Here is a 17,850-nt window from a genome sequence, read left to right on the forward strand (position 1 = left end):
AGAATCAGACTGGAGCACCTTTGGCAGTGAGCGTTTATGTGAAACCACTAGAGGGGGCTGAGAAGCCTTCTTGGTATCTGCTGCTTTAGCCACACAATCAATAGAGTGTTTTAACATCTGTTTTTCTCTTTTAGCAGCAGCTAATTCTGCATTTACATTCTGAATCATGCTTTTAAAGCCATCTAGCCAGTCAGGTGCCTGGGAGCTGGGTCCCTGTGGAGATAAGGAACATTGCTCACACGAGTGACCCCGCTGAAGATGGGGTAGAGTAACAAGCAGCACACATAACCATGTCAACAGACATCTTACACAACTGTAACACAGCACAGCCCACTGACCAACACCTCCACACAGACCCTAGAGAGCCCCTGTAGTTACACTGAGGAGCGGACACCAGCACACAGAACACAGCAGCACAATGTGTTGGAATATGTGTATGACCTAATAGTAGTGCAGCGGCGCTACCGCTGACGTGCTCCCCCGTCTATGACCCCCTGGTACCAGTCTTATCATCTGTAACAGCGTGGGTCATGGAGGAGCAGCGTGCATGCATCCTTGATGATCCCCAGCGAGGAAATGGCGCCTTCCCGCCGCTGGTCCTGCTCCGCCCCTTGCAATGGCACGCTGCACCTATCATAGATTATACTGGCCACGTTATAACAAACATCAGAAAATGTACTGTAAAGTCCACACAAAGCCTTGAGACAGTGAGCACTGCTGGGCAACAGCCCTGAGCCAGTTTGTCCGCGGCGTGCACCGCAGCTCCGGGCCCGTGACCGCCGCGTGTCTTGTCGCCAAAACTGCACCGAGGACCCGCTAACCAGGATTTCTGTGTAACACTCACTGCACCTTGTAACTTCGGCATCTGTTAGAGGGTGGTGGCTAGCTGCCGGCGTGAGCACACATACTAACGATGAGTGATAAGTACCTCAGGAGCTCAGTGTCCTGTCAGCTTCCATTACAAAACATTAACCCTCAGGAGGTTGGTTCAGTCCCCCCTCTAAGTCCCATGAAGCATGAAGCAGGTAGCCTGGTTGCCAACCAGAGCTACCTGAAAATAATAAACAAAAATAAATAAATAAAGGAAACTCTCTGGAGCTCCAGAGACATTCACCCGGCTCCGGGGCACATTTTTGGTAGGAGGGGCATAGAGGGGAGGAGCCAGCACACACATACACACTAAAGGTTTTTAAAGTGCCAGGCTCCAGTGGACCCGATTTATACCCATGGTACTGAAGTACAAGACCCCAGTATCCACTAGGACGTAAGAGAAATAGCAGTTTTCAGAGTTGACAGAAATGTCTCAGTCTGCTGTGCAGTTAACCATATTAGGCAGTTTACTCTTGGTTAGATTAGTCAGTGGCTTTTAAATTCTGTACCCAATAACATGCTTTTTAGTATTTCCAAGGTGGCTCAGGTTGTGATGGTAACTACCTTCCCTGGTTTTTTACAGTTCCCCCATACATTTGTGTTAATAATGTATTGCATTTTTGTCATGCCTATCTGACATTTTCCAGGCTTTTTGTTCTTTTGGAAATAGCAGAAACAGCTTTCAATTAGATTGGTATTCCCACAATACTGACAATAGTTACCATGCATTTCTGTCCTTCCTAGTTCCTTCAATACCCATTTCTGTGAGGTTACGAGGAAGGCTATCACTATAGTATCAAGGCTTCAGACAGGAATTGTCTGTTTAATTGAAAGCCTTGCTAATTGCTACACCATTTTGCCAAGTGACAGGGACAACCCATTTTCATACCAATATACTCAGAGTCCTTATCTTCACAAACCCTTAATTTGTGTTGTTACCCTTGATTTATGCACAGAAGAGAAATTGATTTGTTGAAATTCACGGGCAAATATGACATGCATGCTAAGCTGATTTTCTTAGACCAGTGGTCAAAGTGGGGATATGGAAAAGTGAAGGCTGTTATCGGAAAAGGAGGCGTGGCCGCACAAAAGGGGGCATGTCCTTAAGTGTAGTGTACCACACCATATACCACTTATACACATTATGCACCACAATATTAGGACCCCTTATACTATCTAGTACTCGTGCTCTTTACACATTATGCCACATTGAATGAGCCAAAATTCACATGGAATGAGCCAAAATTCATATTATGCCACATGGAATGAGCCAAAATTTGCACCTAATGAGCCAAAATTCACATTATGCCACATGGAATGAGCCAAAATTCACACAGAATGAGACAAAATTCACATTATGCCACACAGTAGGAGACGAAATGCACATTTTTCCACACAGTAGTCCCAAAATTCACACGGAATGAGCCGAATTCACATTATGCCACATGGAATGAGCCAAAATTTACATTTTGCCACACAGTATGTGTAAAATTTACATTATGCCACACAGTATGAGCCGCAATTCAGGGACAGGGAGAGTGACAGCAGGGACAGGAAGAGTGAAAGCAGGGATATAGGTACATTGAGAGTGACAGCAGGGACATAGGGACAGGGAGAGTGACAGAGAGAGGGACAGCAACGACATACAGAAGGGAGAGAGAAAGGCAGAAGTGTAAAATTACTGTTACGTTCACTGTACTTGGTACTCCTGGAACTGGGCGGATAAACCCCAAGTGCAGGAACGTAAAGCTGCAATAGATACGGAGCTCAGCAGCAACCCCTACGGAAACCTGACTCCGTTGTCCGCCTACGCCTGCGTGACTATGGTTTCTTGGGCCCACGGCAGCCGCGTTTGAAGGGCGGATTATGTCTGCTCAACTCCGATGCCCCTTGGTCTTAGTTGGAGACAAGGCGCAAACTGAGACGGGGTGATGACAAGGGGAACCTCTAACTAACGACAGAAATACAGAGTTAGGGGCACTACAGAACTTAAATAAAGTATGTGCGGCACAGCTGCCAGGATAAACAACAACAAAGGAAATGCTGTCCACACGCCAACACAATACTGTTGTGTACCAGCGGTGACAGCATATGCAGAACCCTCTGCAAAACACCAGTAACTAGAAACTAAAGAATATAGCGGCCTTGGCCGACGGACGCGGCAAAGCCGCTACTCACGGAACCGGTACAAATACTGGCAAACGGACAGGAACCCCCAGAGGACAGACAGAGTTCCAACGACTGAGCAGTGGACACCAAGGAATAGGATATGGAATCAGGATCAGGAACAGACAAAGCCACTGGACTTCAGGACAGGAACGCTTCAAGGCAAGACACTGGATCAGACACTGGATCAAGGCTGGAAGCAGCTAGACAGAAACTGCTAGACAGAAGCTCAGAAACTGGACAGGAACTATCACCGGCGTCTGTGAAATGCACTGAGACAGAATATAACAGGCAGCCCTCCAATAGCTGCAGAGAACCTAATTAATTATGTTGTGCAGCTGCCCTGCTGCACAACTGACAGGTGCAATTAACAGACAGGTGAGGCTGAACACATGGGAACAGGCTGCAACTACACAGACTCACCACCGGCAGCAAACAAGAGTCTTCTAAACCAGAGCGAAGGGAAATCCTGGCCTGCAAGAGAACTAACACATAAAATACATAAACGGAAAACAGGAATGAACCACTACCTGTGGTTCATAACAATTAACTAATCAGCAGCGGCGGTGTGGAGGAGGCTGTGATTGGCGGCATGGAGGAGGTTGTGGACAGCAGCGGTGCAGAGTTGGCTGTGGTCGGTGGCGGATGAGGAGGTTGTGGTCAGCGGTGCGAAGGCTGTGGACAGCGGTGCGGAGGAGGCTGTGCTGTGGGAGGCGGCGGTGCGGAGCAGGAGGCTGTGGGTGCAAAGGAGACAGCGGGCAGCAGCGGTGGCCTTTGGTGCAGCTCTGGTCCGCCTATGACCGCCACTATATAAATCTGCCACGGACCGGCAGCCAATCAGGAGTGGCCACTCCTGACTGGCTACCAGTTCAATAGCGTTAAAATACTGCGGTGGCGGGGGTCTCAGTCAGTGCTCGAAGTGGCGGTACATCTGTACATAGACACATACTGTACAGTAGCATACTTACAAACACAACATACATGCACACAGCATACATACATACATACACAGTATACATGCACACAGTATACATACATAGTATACATGCAGACAGCATACATATGCGCAGTGCATACATACATACACAGTATACATGCATACAGCCTACATACACACATATACAGTATACATGCACACAGCATACATACATACATACATACATAGTATACATGCAGACAGCATACATATGCGCAGTGCATACATACATACGTACATACACAGTATACATGCACACAGTAAACATGCACACAGCATACATACATACATACATACATACATATACACACACACACACACACACAGCATACATACATACATACATACATACATACATGCACACAGCATATATACATACATACATATATATATATATACACACACAGTATACAGGCACACAGCATACACATACATACATACATACATACATACATACATACACACACACACAGTATACATGCACACAGCATACATATGCACAGAGAATACATACATGCATACACAGTATACATGCACACATCATACATACATGTACACAGCATACACACACACACACACACACACACACACACCATACATATATATACATACATTCACAGTAAACAAACATACATATATGCACACAAAATACAAACATACATACATATATACTCACACAGTATACATGCACACTGCATACATGCACACACATACATAGTATACGTGCACACAGCATACCCTGTATGCACACACACACACACACACACACACACACACACACACACACACACACACACACACACACACACACACAATCTAGAATTTGCCATGGGAAGAGTAGGAGGTGGGTCATAAATCCATTGCTGAAGTATGGATTTTCTTCCTACTGCTGAGAGAAGTACCAGCAATTTTTTGTCTTGGGATGAGATGCTTGGTTGATCAAGGAGGTGGCTGAATATGGCCCAAGAAGAGGTGCATCGAAAATGTATACCCAATTTAGATGTAGAGTATGTTTGCAATTCCCTCCAAAATAGCTGAATGTGTGGGCAATGCCAAAAGCAGTGCATAATGTCGGCTATTGGTGCGGAGCATTTGAGACAACTTGCTGTATCGGAAAGGCCCATTAAATGGCTTCTTTTCAGGAAAATGTATGCCCTGTGCAAAATCTTATATGTCATTTCCTGATATATACTTGCCTGGATAAGTTTAAGAGATGTGGCAAAGTTGTCCATTATTGCCTCTGGGGACATGGAAGGGATTTGAGAGGTCCATTTCTGTATTTGTACTATGTCAGTAGTAGGTGCGATTTCTGTACGGATCCAAGTATATAGGTTTGAAATAGAAAATGTGTCGGAGTGTATAAGTGTGTCTAGAGAATTGAGAAAATCCTGTTTCTGTAATTGTGACAAAAAAGATTGTACATCGTGAGTAGCCTGGAAATAGTGGAATGCATGTAGGGGATTAATTCCATATTTTGTAACTGCCTCATCCAATGTGAGAGGTTTTTTCATGGGGTTAAGAAGATCTCCAATACAGACAATCCCTGCCGAACGCCAAATATTAAAAGGAAAAAAAGCTTGTCCATCTTGAAAATCTATATTGCCAATAAAGGGAAGAGATAATGACTAAAAGTGTTGTAAATCCAATGATTTCCTAGATATTTTCCATGCTTTAATAGTGGGTGTTAGGAGTGTATTATCTATAATAAATGATTTAATGATCGCATTACTTGAATGTAATATGTAACCAAGAGAAAGAGGTGTGCAAAGTTGAGAGTCTATTGAGGGATCAGTGAATGTCTTCGTGTTAAAGGACGGATCCAGAAGAAAATGATAGGGGGGGCACCATGGAAGGGGCAAGTACATTTGCGTGTGGCTTCGGTGCATGTGAGGTGGTGCTTCTTATACAATGCCCACAGTTGTAGCGCTCATTATGCAATGTCCACTGTACTGGTAGTGCCCCTTATATAGACCGCATAGTAGTGGTGCCCCTTATGCAATGCCCGTATTGCCCCCAGTAGTAATATTCAAGATAGTGAAAATAAAGTGCAGCATGCATTGGCGCTCATACCATAAAGATGAATTCCTTATATTAAAAGCAGATGGGCTGAGCCATGAATTTAAAATGAATAAAGTGCATTTATTACATGGACAGACTTATAAACATGGACAATGAACAATAAAGAATTCAATGAACAATATAAATTTCAAGGATGGGACCTGGAAGCCGTGTCTAATATAAAGTGGCTGTGCAGATGAATAAATAGACAATCTCTCACCAAAAGATGGCCCTGCGGTGGGCTAGCTTAGCATAAGCAATTTGTGGTCCAGAGCTGAATTGGCTCGGCATCACCGCACAGGGCTTGGGTCAGCAGGTTGGTTGTGCTAGAGATGTCACTGCTCCAAGGTCCATAAACGATCTTCTATCCAAATGACAACGCATTTCGGTCGGTGAAACTCCGACCTTTTTCAAGTTTTGGATAGGTGTACTGGGTCCAAACAGCTCTTTATACCCCTGTGTATAATTAACATCACTATCACCTGTGTTTGGAAGGTGTGGCGGACTCTCCCGGCGTCTGTTACCGGAAGCGCTATGCGTTCCAGCGCTGGCCAGAAGTCCCGCCGCGTGCGTTCCATTGCTTTGCCGGAAGTGAAGCGCTATGCGTTCCAGCGCTGGCCGGAAGTTCCGCCGCCTGCGTTCCATTGCCGGAAACCTTCTTACGGCCGTGATGTTCCTCATTAGGCTGACAGGTGTCCAGGATAGGCTATGTGTAATGCATATGTTGCTCAGATGATCACAAACGTTAGATCCTCATAGCACAGGTCCTCTTCCACCATCTTTGTTGAGGGAAAAGGACACCTTTTTCATATTCTCAATGGGATTATCGTCAGATCTGCCCATATTTCTTCTTGTTCTTGTGTAACTTTCCCAGAGGACCCACTCTGACCAAGCTAAGTGGTACTTCGTATTCCCACTAGTCCTTCCCTATTACCCGAGTGGGATCACTCATTGCCAGTAATTTTAAGCGGAATTTAATTGGAGGACGAATAGCAACATATGGATACCCAGATGTGAAAAGAAAGAAAGAAACATAATAATTAAAATACATATATAAATAAAACATGTAACACCGCCTCATTCCCAAAGGGTTAAGGATAATAAAAAAACCTTCCTTTTCCGATGGAAATTAATTGTTTCACAATGAGTGGGATAAAATACTCACACATTGTGGATTATCATTAGTAGAACTTATCATTAAGGAGAGAAAGGAAAATCTCATGACAGCCAATAAAGAAATTGAACTGTTAAAAACCTACATTGACCCTTTCTGTGATCTCGAGGAGGTAAAAACAAGAGAAAAAATCATCCTAACTAGATTAGAAAAGGAAACCAATGAATTGAGAAACAGGAAGAAAAAGAAATTCAACAGGGACTTGAAAGAGGTCTCAGTGGAAGACCTGCCAAAAGGGGTGGTTGAAGAAACATCCACAATGAAGGAATCCATTTGGATTCCCACATGGAGGAAAAAGGCCAAAAGAAACAACAATTACTGGCCAGAGAAAATGAAGGGAAAAAAAACCCTTCCACACTCAAAATAAGGAGGGAAACAGGCCCTTTAGGAGGGAGAGAAGTCCCCCTAAACCAACATTCCAGAATGAGATAGGGGAATGGAAGGAAAAAGCTTGGGGAAATAGACAACCCAGAGAAAGAGGGGAGGAACACCATCCAACCCCTAGAGGAAGGGATCAGAGATATAGAACTTACCAAGAAGCGCCAAAACCCCAAAGAAACAGGTTCTATAGAGGGAATAAAAATGATGAGAACAGAAATTATGAGAACACCCCTAAGGTGGAAAGTGTCTGGCAAACACCACGCAGGAATCCTAATTTTTTAGAACGGGGTCTTTGGCCACAGGGAATAAAATAGCCCCCAAGACGACCAGGCGGGGAAAGAGAGGAGGTATCCCTAAAAAGAAAAAGAAACCACCTGTCCCTAAAATAAACCCTTCAGTGTGCCCTGAGAAGGAAACTGACCTAAGAGTGCCTAAGTCCACACCCACCAGTAAAATTTTAAACCTTAGTGAATATGCTTTGTCTGATGTTGAGAAATCAGTACTCACGAAGGGGCTAAAATTTGCCCCTTCCAGTGACCCCAACCCCTTCGAATTGTTTGTTGATCTACAAAAATACATCAGAAAGCTAAGTTTAAAAAAATTCTTCCAGGGTAAAGATTCCGGTAATGATGTTCCGATGACTAATGAGAAGGGCTTCAAAAAGAAATCCCAATTTTATCCCCAACATGTGAAAGTAGGCAGCATAGACTGTTTTAATTCAATCGTCACCAAAGAACTCAGAAAAATTCCCAGATGTAAGAAAAGTAATCTCACAAAAAAGGAGAAAACAGCCCTGGTATCTCTGCAGAATAATAAAGATGTCATCATCAAACCTGCAAACAAGGGCGGGGGGGTTGTCCTTATGAGCAAATCCAATTACATCAAGGAGATTGAGAGACAATTGGGAGACGTAGAAACCTATAGGAAATTGAAGGCGGACCCTCTGATCAATATGACTAAGAAACTTGAAGATTTAACAAAGAGAGCAGCAGAAAATGGTGCAATATCCAGTGCTGAACGGGACTTCGTGCATATAGACAATCCTTCAACACCAACGATATATATTCTACCGAAGGTTCACAAGGACCCGTTGAACCCCCCAGGTCGCCCCATAATTACGGGGACAAATAGTCTTACGTCAAACTTATCAGCAATGGTCGACTCTTTTCTCCAGCCTCTAGTAAGTAACACTCCTGCTTTTCTAAAGGATACAGGAAATGTACTGAGAAAGCTGGAGAAAATATCTTGGACTGATGAATGCACTATGGTAAGTTCAGATGTCAGTACTCTATACACCATTATCAATTGGAGTGAAGGGAAAAAGGCTATAGAATATTTCCTACAAAAAAGTGAATACAAAGAGGAGGTACGGGCATTCATTATAGAATCCGTTGAATTTATCCTCTCTAACAATTACTTTTATTTTGATGGCGTCTATTATCTTCAGATTAGGGGTACCGCCATGGGCACCAGGTTCGCCCCCAGTTATGCCAACTTATTTATGGCATACTGGGAAATGATAACTGTGGACGCCGCCAGAACACTGGGGGCGAACCTGGTGTCATGGTGGAGATTTATAGATGACATTTTTTTTATCTGGAGGGAACTGAAGAAAGCCTATCCCCTTTTCTAGAATTGTTAAATCAAAACAATTGTAATATCCACCTAACTTTTTCTCAAAGTAAAAAAGAGCTGGTCTTTTTAGATTTAAAAATCTATATTGAGAGGAATTCCATATGTACCCAAACCCATCGCAAACCGACAGACTCAAACGCCTACATCATTATAGATAGCGAGCACCATCATAAGTGGCTGGAAAATATTCCAGCCGGGCAATACAAACGCCTTAAAAGGAACTGTACAGATCCCAAAGTATTGGAAGTCCAACTAAAAGAGATGGGAAATCGCTTTCGGGAAAAAGGGTACCCTGAGTCCATTTTAGGAAAAGCAGAAGAACAAGTGAACAATACAGATAGAAAGGCACTTTTATCTGAAAAAGTCCCCATTGAAATGAGTGGGAATCCTTACGAATGGGCTTTTGTCACCAAATATGGGGCATACCATAAAAGGATTGAGCAGATTTTCAAACAGAACTGGAGAATCTTGCAAGATGACCCTGTCATTGGAAAAATTATTCCCAACAAACCCACTTTCATTTACAAAAAAGCTAAATCCCTGAAGGACCATTTGGTCAAGAGTAGTCTACCCGACAAGACCTTGGTGAGAACATGCAACCAAGGTTTTCACAGGTGTGGGGCCTGTTTAATGTGTCGGACTACATATAAAAAAGATATCTCACGAAAAACTATAGACTTTATAGTCAATGGGAAAAAATACAAAATTAGGGACTTCATTACTTGCAACTCAAGAAATTTTATATACCTTCTTGAGTGCAGGTGTGGGTTAGTATATGTGGGAAAAACATCTAGGCCCTTAAAAACTAGAATGGCGGAACACGTCTACAATATCCGCAAGGGCCTAGATAGTCATCTCTTCTCGGAGCACTTCAATAAGGTGCACAAGAAATGTGAAGGGAACATTATTAGATACTTGGGAATTCAACAAGTCAAATCCAATTGGAAAACCAGGGATCTTGAAAAACGTCTGGCGCAAAGTGAGATGCGTTGGATATTTGACCTCAATACTTTAAAACCAAATGGGCACAATGCGGACTTTGAATTAAAATGGTTTTTAGAGTAAATGACTATATATTTTAGAGACAAATTTTACATGTTTTATTTATATATGTATTTTAATAATTATGTTTCTTTTTTCTTTTCACATCTGGGTATCCATATGTTGCTATTCGTCCTCCAATGAAATTCCGCTTAAAATTACTGGCAATGAGTGATCCCACTCGGGTAATAGGGAAGGACTAGTGGGAATACGAAGTACCACTTAGCTTGGTCAGAGTGGGTCCTCTGGGAAAATTACACAAGAACAAGAAGAAATATGGGCAGATCTGACGATAATCCCATTGAGAATATGAAAAAGGTGTCCTTTTCCCTCAACAAAGATGGTGGACGAGGACCTGCGCTATGAGGATCTAACGTTTGTGATCATCTGAGCAACATATGTATTACACATAGCCTATCCTGGACACCTGTCAGCCTAATGAGGAACATCACGGCCGTAAGAAGGTTTCCGGCAATGGAACGCAGGCGGCGGAACTTCCGGCCAGCGCTGGAACGCATAGCGCTTCACTTCCGGCAAAGCAATGGAACGCACGCGGCGGGAATTCCGGCCAGCGCTGGAACGCATAGCGCTTCCGGTAACAGACGCTGGGAGAGTCCGTCACACCTTCCAAACACAGGTGATAGTGATGTTAATTATACACAGGGGTATAAAGAGCTGTTTGGACCCAGTACACCTATCCAAAACTTGAAAAAGGTCGGAGTTTCACCGACCGAAACGCGTTGTCATTTGGATAGAAGATCGTTTATGGACCTTGGAGCAGTGACATCTCTAGCACAACCAACCTGCTGACCCAAGCCCTGTGCGGTGGTGCCGAGCCAATTCAGCTCTGGACCACAAATTGCTTATGCTAAGCTAGCCCACCGCAGAGCCATCTTTTGGTGAGAGATTGTCTATTTATTCATCTGCACAGCTACTTTATATTAGACACGGCTTCCAAGTCCCATCCTTGAAATTTATATTGTTCATTGAATTCTTTATTGTTCATTGTCCATGTTTATAAGTCTGTCCATGTAATAAATGCACTTTATTCATTTTAAATTCATGGCTCAGCCCATCTGCTTTTAATATAAGGAATTCATCTTTATGGTATGAGCGCCAATGCATGCTGCACTTTATTTTTCCCTATCTTGAACTTTTGGGATTTCATGTGTTTGTCCCGCTTGGTGGAGTAGCAGGGCTGCTCAGTCCATTTCACTGCGCATAATTTCTGTGTACATCCTTTCTTTTATCCCAGTAGTAATGTTGCCTGTAGTAATGCCCCCAGTCATTTAGTGCCCTAGTAGTTATGCCCCCAGTGGTAATGCCCCTGCAGTTATGACCCCAGTAGTTTACCCCTCCCCCCCTTTAGTTTAGCCTCCCAGTGGTAATGCCCCCAGTAGTTTGCCTGCTTGTAGTTTACCCACCAGTAGTAATGCCCCCCTGTAGATTGCTCCATTGTAGTTTAGCTCCTGTAGTTATGCCCCCCTTGTAGTTTAGCCCCCAGTAGTAATGCCCCCAGTAGTTTGGCCCCTGTAGTTATCCCCCAGTAGTTTGGCCCCTGTATTATGCCCCCCCTGTAGTTTAGCCCCCAAGTAGTAATGCCCCTGTAGTTACGCCGCCAGTAGTAATGTCCCTGTAGTTACGCCGCCAGTAGTAATGCACTCCTGTAGTTTGCCCCCAGTAGTTAGCCCCTTTGTAGTTGGCCCCCAGTAATAATGTCCCCCAGTAGTGTGCCCCCAGTAGATGCCCCCCAGTAATAATGTCCCCCAGTAGTAATGCCCCCAATAGATGACCCCCCAGTAGTAATGTCCCCAGTAGATGCCCCCCAGTAATAATGCCCCCAGTTGTAATACACCTAGTAGATGCCACCAGTAATAATGTCCCCCAGTAGTTTGCCCCCAGTAGATTCCCCCCAGTAAAAATGTCCCCCAGTAGCTGCCACCAGTAGTAATGCCCCCAATAGATGACCCCCCAGTAGTAATGCCCCCAGTAGATGCCCCCCAGTAGTAATGCCCCCCCAGTAGTAATGCCCCCAGTAGATGCCCCCCAGTAATAATGCCCCCAGTAGTAATGCCCCCCAGTAGTAATGCCCCTTGTTGATGCCCCCCAGTAGTAATGCCCCCAGTAGATGCTCCCCCAGTAATAATGCCCCCAGTAGTAATGCCCCCCCCACTCAGTAATAATTTTCCTTGTTGATGCCCCTCAGTAATATCCCCCCCGAAGTTTGCCCCCAGTAGATGCCCCCGCTGCACTGAGGAAGAGAAAATAGAACATACTTACCAAGCCCCGTTCCCGCTTCCAGACCGCTGTTGTTGTCCTCCTCCTCCCTGGGCGTCCGCTCCTCAGTCAGCACTATGACTGACGTCTCTCCCATAGCGCACGCCGCACAGTGACAGCGCCGGAAGCCGGAGCTCAGTACTGAGCTCCTGCCTCCGGCTGCCGCTGTGCAGGGAGGCGGGCGCCCGCTGGTAACACAATCTCAGCGGGCGCCCGTCATCTCCATGTGCGGCGCCGGCGCTGGGGGGGGGCGGAGGCCACAAATAACAGTGGGGGCAGGGGCCCGAGTGCCCCCTCCCCTGGATCCGCCGCTGTTCGTGTTCCTAATCCAGTCAGCAGCAAATCGAAGGAGGCACGCTCTATTATACTGCTCTATGTCCGGCAGATTTAATCCTCCGTTCTTATTCTGGGCCTTTTATTGGACCATATAAATCTAGCGATAGATGAATTTAGAAGGGATAGATCAGATTTTGTGAGTAAAATAGGCACCATCTGTAGGACATAGAGCAATCTCGGTAAGCTAGCCATCTTGACTAAATTACATCGGCCTAAGAGGTTGAGTGGAAGTTTTTGCCAAAGATCAAGTACTGTCTGGATTTTGGTAATGACAGGGTGGACATTATAAGAGTACAAGAGGGTGGGGTCAGATGGTAGTAAGACACCAAGGTAAGTGATATGGGTGGCGGCCTATCAAAATGGCTAAGATGAATTCCATCCTAAAGTAGCCTGGGGGAAAATAGCCAATGCCTCTGATTTGTCATAGTTGATGGAAAAACCAGCAAAAGAGGAGAACCGTGCTATAATGTCCTGTAATAGTGCGATAGATTGTTTGGGGTTAGAAGTGTGAAGGAGGACATCATCTGCAAACGCTATAATTTTCACTTCTTTATTACCTATGTATATATACACCTTGAAATTCCGAAAGATTAACAATGTAGCATATAAAAGGTTCTAGGGCTAAGTTGAAAAGGAGGGGAGAGAGAGGGCATCCCTGTCTGGTTCCTCTTTCCAGGGTAAATGAAGTTGAGGAGATATTATTGACTATCACCTGCGCAGTAGGGTTGGTATAGAGAGAGTTGACAAGGCCACGGGATTTCTCACCAAAATGTTGATGTTGTAATACTCTATCTAGATGACACCAGGCTATCTTGTCAAAAGCTTTCTCAGCGTCAAGATTAATCAAAATGTTATTTTTTATATTTTGGTTACGAGAATGTGTGATAGCAGCCAAGGCAGTTCTGATGCCCTGAACCGATTGTCTATGTTTGATAAAACCTAGTTGCGCAGGTGATATAATTCGAGAGAGACATAATTGTAGACGATTATCCATTAATTTGGTCAGAATTTTAAAATCCTGGTTGAGGAGTGAGATCGGCCTGTAGGAACTGAGTAGAGAAAGGTCTTTGCCAGATTTTGCTATAACAATTATTTTGGCTTCATTGGAGTGTGTTTGGTGGTGAGAATATGATTGTATAGGGGTGTAAGAGTTGGAGCTATCTCTTCTCGGAGCATTTTATAAAATTCCACAATAAATCCATCTGGCCCGGGGCTTTTATTATTTGGGAGGCTTTTAATAGTATTAATAACTTCTTCAATCGTGATCGGGCTTTCCAAAAGATCTCTCTCTTTTGAAGATAGAGAGGGGAGATTGGCCTCCTCTAAAAATGATCTATTAGCATCTGGGTCATCTGGGCCTCTCGTGTATAGAGTTTTGTAGAAGCGCATAAATTCAGTGCAGATGATATCGGGATCTGAGGCTATTTTACCAGAAACATTAATAGCATTAACCCATGTGCGAGATTTGGGGCCTTTGATTAGGTTTGCTAGTAATCTACCGGATTTATTGCCCCACCTGTGAAATCTGTTCCGTTGATAATTATTTGATAGTTGGGCCTGTTCAGTAAGGAAGGTGTCATAAATAAGTTGTCAAAGTCGAAAAATATTGTAGTTCACAATGCCTTGTACTAACCCCAATGCACATGCCCGCTGCTCGTGCATTCAGTCTGCCGTGTGTGCACATGTCCGCAAATTGCGTAAACTCGCTCCGGCGGTAACGCGCGGTATATGCGTATTTACGTAGAGTTTATGAGCTTGTAGCGGGCGACTCGTTTATAGCATAGTTAACTAATATAGTGCGTTTTGTAGATAATAGTCCCCTTAATAATGTCTGCGAGTATGATTAGTGTAAATAGTTCATGGACATGGAGATTCCTCTTTGCATGATATGAAGGGTCAGGCAAAGGTTGAACGGTGGTGTCTAGTACAGAGGTTCCCAAACTGTGTGCCGTGGCTCCCTGGGGTGCCTCGGGACACTTGCAAGGGTGCCTTGGGTTGGTGGTCCAGGACCAATTCAAATTATTCATGGTCAATATAATAGGTAAAACCAGTGCTGGTGGCTGCCAGTCATAACATATGTGGCCAAACAGAAGCAAATCTTGTCCCTCACCACACAACTGACCCTAAGGATGACATATAAACGCGATCTACTTAATGTAATATTTCTTTCTAAATTTCTCAATAAAAAATTTTTGGCCTAGGGGTGCCGTGAAAAAAAATCTGATATTCTAGGGCGCCGTGATTCAAAGAAGTTTGGAAACCACTGGTCTAGTATCTAACTAAAGAGTATTTTATTAGAAACATTCCGGTGTTGGTTAGGAAGAGATTAATCGCTCCTGCGTATAGTTATGTCTATAAGAAGTTTATGGACATTTACTATATTTGCAGTTCATTATCCATGCGGCGGGAATCCTGTGGATACCTCCCACCTGAGCAGTTTGAAATAGTCACAGCCCACCTGTTCAAATCCACCTATGACCTTTTGTTATAATGCAGAGACACATTCCTGTGTCCAATGAACAATGAGATTGTAGGGACCATTGTATCGTACTGTAGGATGTGTATATAAAGACCACCATAGCTAGACCAGCACTCACTTCTCTCTACAAAGGTTTTCATGGTGAAAAGCTGAGGGCTGGTTTCCAGATAGCGCCTGCGAGTCATTCCCACGTGTGTAAGTTTCTCTGTGGCCATTTCGTTACTCTGTGTGTATGCAATTGTTCTCTTTTTGTTATCCTTTAAGTGTTTGCCATTTATTCTCTTTCTGTTTATGTGTATTTGTGATCGTTCGCTATTGTTTATATTTCCGTTTAGTTATTCTGTTTTAGGTATTAATGTTAGGTCTGTAGTGTATGAGCTGTTACTGTTTTCCCCTTTTTACGTACGAAATATCATCTATAAAGGTGTTGGAACCTTAGCAAGCAGTGTGTGTTTCACCAGTCATTATAGAGGGTTTCTGAGCGTCTCAATCGCTCAAACAGCTTTCATATAACAAAGGTTAATCATCGTTACATTGTGGTAATATTACAGTACTAAGGTTTACAGTATAAGCATACCCTTACAGTGTTCATTGAAAAAGGTTTAAAGGTTAACAACTGTGTGTACGCTCGCTGCGTGTATTCCATACACTCAGCGCAGCGTGTGTACGCAACGTGCGTACCACGTACGGTTCTTTATACGCAAACTGCGTATAAAGTACGCAGCACGTGCACGTGGTTTAGCGGCCATTACGGCTACACAGTATTAGTATATAGCTTATGTTAAAAGGTAGATATTTGACTCTATCAAAGTTTAGCTGAAAGATATGCCTCTTTGTGAGCATGGGTGTCGTGTTGCTTGTATCGTTGATATGCAGAGGTAAGCACTGCACTTAATGTCTGTAGTTGTGAAGAGAACTTTTTCTTTTTAGAGTAAGTGTAAGCCATAATGTGGCCTCTGAGGACCGCCTTAGCAGCACCCCAAAATAATGGTATATTTGAATTCTGATCACAGTTATCTAAAGTGTAATTAGACCAAGATTGTTTAAGATGAAGAAAGAAGTCTGTAGAGTGTTGCAGGTATGCAGGAAAACGCCAACGTGGGGAACAACGATGTGGTGTATTTAGTTGAATATGTATGAATATAGGGGCATGGTCAGAGATAATAATATTAGAAATGGAAGCGTTAGATATCTTATGGAGAAGGCTAGTGGAGGTAAAAATATTATCAATTTGTGAGTGAGACAAATGGGGATGAGAGTAGAAAGAGAAGTCTTTCTGAGTAGGAAGAAGTATACGCCATGGATCTATGATATCTATGAATGCCAAATTGCTTTCTCACAAATATTTAAAATGCCCGCTCTAATATATATTGTAAACGCCTGCACCTCTTATTACCATGCGCCATGAATGTGCACTATACATAGCAAAACACTGCATCCCATAAGAGAAAACAATACACCCACACATTATCTGAGTTCCAAAGCTCATTGATGTATATATATTTGTCATTAAAAGGATATGGATTCAAAATATATTACAATGTACAGTATACCTATAGTTACATGGATACAATAGCACAGTAATCAGTTAATACAAAATACATACAGTTACAGTTACAGGCCAGCATACAATACCATTCCCTCAATGCATCTTATCTCTCTCTCTCTCTGTAAAATCATGCAGGATCTGGTCTAAAAGCAACTCCATCATCCTCTGGTACAAAACAGCAACTGGCTTCCTGTGTGATCAGCAATGTGTTATCTAGTTTGGGGGAGGGGACTTTCTCATTCATGATGAGTCACTGGTTTGTTCGTGTGCTGAGGAGGTTCAGCCTTGGGGATGTCTGAAGGGCTGGCTGGAGCTTCCTGTCCACTACCTGTTTGGAATATCTATTGTTCTAATAAAAGTGATTTTAGCTTTTATACATTTAGTCATAATTATTTGTTGCAATGTCCTACAACTTAATAACAAGTATCAAATTAATCTACACATTAATCTGGTTGCTTTAATAGTAAATATGACAGGTCTATCTTGCTTCGTTCAAATAATACACATACATGACATTACTTCATTATATAATTTTAAATCATCATGATGTCTGGCGCTTGATATTATTATAATTATGTACTGCATGATATAAGTGTCGAATCCATCTCTGTGGCATGTCCGTGTAAATGCGTGTGTTACCATATATTACTGTGCTCGCTGCGCGTATTTGCAAGTATAACTCTTAATGTGTGCAGTTTGTATGTTCTTTTTATGTAATATTTTTGACTTCGACATATCAAGTTGTGTGCAGAAAGAGGATAGTAAGTGGCAGAGAGGAGTGACCATCACTTTAATTTGGTGGTCGACCCATCCATGGATAGATCCGGAGTAAGTATTCGCACCATGCGAGTACTTACTCCGGATCTATCCATGGATGGGTCAACCACCAAATTAAAGTCTCCTCCTAC

General features: G+C 43.4%; 1 long non-coding RNA gene across 1 annotated transcript in view; it reads left to right on the forward strand.

Annotated features, from left to right (window-relative positions):
* LOC135055067 (uncharacterized) overlaps positions 1-17,316 on the forward strand; it is a 107,347-nt gene extending 90,031 nt beyond the window's left edge. Inside the window, exon 3 of the long non-coding RNA XR_010243636.1 lies at positions 17,078-17,316. This is a non-coding gene — a long non-coding RNA (uncharacterized LOC135055067). The remainder of the gene's footprint in view (positions 1-17,077) is intronic.
* The last annotated feature ends 534 nt before the right edge of the window (positions 17,317-17,850 follow it).

Source organism: Pseudophryne corroboree, chromosome 3 (assembly GCF_028390025.1).
Source record: "Pseudophryne corroboree isolate aPseCor3 chromosome 3, aPseCor3.hap2, whole genome shotgun sequence".
Classification (NCBI taxonomy): domain Eukaryota; kingdom Metazoa; phylum Chordata; class Amphibia; order Anura; family Myobatrachidae; genus Pseudophryne; species Pseudophryne corroboree.